Source organism: Macrosteles quadrilineatus, unplaced genomic scaffold, assembly GCF_028750875.1.
Source record: "Macrosteles quadrilineatus isolate MER2022 unplaced genomic scaffold, UCM_ALF_1.0 Scaffold_406__1_contigs__length_74958, whole genome shotgun sequence".
In the NCBI taxonomy this organism is placed as follows: Eukaryota; Metazoa; Arthropoda; class Insecta; order Hemiptera; family Cicadellidae; genus Macrosteles; species Macrosteles quadrilineatus.
Genome location: NW_026542999.1, coordinates 52860 through 55535, shown reverse-complemented (window position 1 = coordinate 55535; position 2676 = coordinate 52860).

Below are 2676 nucleotides of genomic sequence, written 5' to 3'. Positions count from 1 at the left end.
ATGTAACATGTTAAAATGTAACGTGTTAAAATGTAACATTTTTAAATGTAACATGCTTAAATGTAACGTAAAATGTAACATATTAAAATGTAACATGTAAAAATGTAACATGTAAAATTGTAACCTTTTAAAATGTAACATGCTTAAAGGTAACTTGTTAAAATGTAACATATTAAAAACGTTATGAGTACTGGTATGAGTAAAAGTTTTTATGTCAGCTTGGTGGTTGAGTGATTATAGTACTGCTGTAATCAGAAGGTAGCTGGTTTGATTCTTGTTACTTTGTTTGTATTACCTGTCACTAGTTTGGTATTACTAATTTAATTAATCTTTGTCACAGGTGTACGAGGCTGCTGGGCTGGCCAATGCTGACAGTTTTATCCGACAGTTCCCTGATGGCTACAGTACCATTCTGGGGGAGAGAGGAGTTACCGTGTCTGGGGGCCAGAAACAGAGGATAGCTATCGCCCGCGCTCTACTGAAAATCCCATCCATCCTCATACTAGACGAGGCTACCAGGTCAGTTGCAAGGGAATGACTCGATCGTAAAACATGTTAAAATGTAACATGTAAAAATGTAACATGTGGAAATATAAGAAGTTAAAATGTAACATGTTAAAATGTAACGTGTTAAAATGTAACATTTTAAAATGTAACATGCTTAAATGTAACGTGTTAAAATGTAACATATTAAAATGTAACATGTAAAAATGTAACATGTAAAATTGTAACCTTTTAAAATGTAACATGCTTAAAGGTAACTTGTTAAAATGTAACATATTAAAAACGTTATGAGTACTGGTATGAGTAAAAGTTTTTATGTCAGCTTGGTGGTTGAGTGATTATAGTACTGCTGTAATCAGAAGGTAGCTGGTTTGATTCTATGTTACTTTGTTTGTATTACCCGTCACTAGTTTGGTATTACTAATTTAATTAATCTTTGTCACAGGTGTACGAGGCTGCTGGGCTGGCCAATGCTGAGAGTTTTATCCGACAGTTCCCTGATGGCTACAGTACCATTCTGGGGGAGAGAGGAGTTACCGTGTCTGGGGGCCAGAAACAGAGGATAGCTATCGCCCGCGCTCTACTGAAAATCCCATCCATCCTCATACTAGACGAGGCTACCAGGTCAGTTGCAAGGGAAAGACTTGATCATAAAAAATGTTAAAATGTAACATGTAAATATGTAAAATGTAAAAATGTAGACGACGACGACGACGACGACGACGACGACCATGTAGAACATATAACATGTGGAAACATAAGAAGTTAAAATGTAACATGTTAAAATGTAACGTGTTAAAATGTAACATTTTTAAATGTAACATGCTTAAATGTAACGTGTTAAAATGTAACATATTAAAATGTAACATGTAAAAATGTAACATGTAAAATTGTAACCTTTTAAAATGTAACATGCTTAAAGGTAACTTGTTAAAATGTAACATATTAAAAACGTTATGAGTACTGGTATGAGTAAAAGTTTTTATGTCAGCTTGGTGGTTGAGTGATTATAGTACTGCTGTAATCAGAAGGTAGCTGGTTTGATTCTTGTTACTTTGTTTGTATTACCTGTCACTAGTTTGGTATTACTAATTTAATTAATCTTTGTCACAGGTGTACGAGGCTGCTGGGCTGGCCAATGCTGACAGTTTTATCCGACAGTTCCCTGATGGCTACAGTACCATTCTGGGGGAGAGAGGAGTTACCGTGTCTGGGGGCCAGAAACAGAGGATAGCTATCGCCCGCGCTCTACTGAAAATCCCATCCATCCTCATACTAGACGAGGCTACCAGGTCAGTTGCAAGGGAATGACTCGATCGTAAAACATGTTAAAATGTAACATGTAAAAATGTAACATGTGGAAATATAAGAAGTTAAAATGTAACATGTTAAAATGTAACGTGTTAAAATGTAACATTTTAAAATGTAACATGCTTAAATGTAACGTGTTAAAATGTAACATATTAAAATGTAACATGTAAAAATGTAACATGTAAAATTGTAACCTTTTAAAATGTAACATGCTTAAAGGTAACTTGTTAAAATGTAACATATTAAAAACGTTATGAGTACTGGTATGAGTAAAAGTTTTTATGTCAGCTTGGTGGTTGAGTGATTATAGTACTGCTGTAATCAGAAGGTAGCTGGTTTGATTCTATGTTACTTTGTTTGTATTACCCGTCACTAGTTTGGTATTACTAATTTAATTAATCTTTGTCACAGGTGTACGAGGCTGCTGGGCTGGCCAATGCTGAGAGTTTTATCCGACAGTTCCCTGATGGCTACAGTACCATTCTGGGGGAGAGAGGAGTTACCGTGTCTGGGGGCCAGAAACAGAGGATAGCTATCGCCCGCGCTCTACTGAAAATCCCATCCATCCTCATACTAGACGAGGCTACCAGGTCAGTTGCAAGGGAAAGACTTGATCATAAAAAATGTTAAAATGTAACATGTAAATATGTAAAATGTAAAAATGTAGACGACGACGACGACGACGACGACGACGACCATGTAGAACATATAACATGTGGAAATATAAGAAGTTAAAATGTAACATGTTAAAATGTAACGTGTTAAAATGTAACATTTTTAAATGTAACATGCTTAAATGTAACGTGTTAAAATGTAACATGTAAAAATGTAACATGTAAAATTGTAACCTTTTAAAATGTA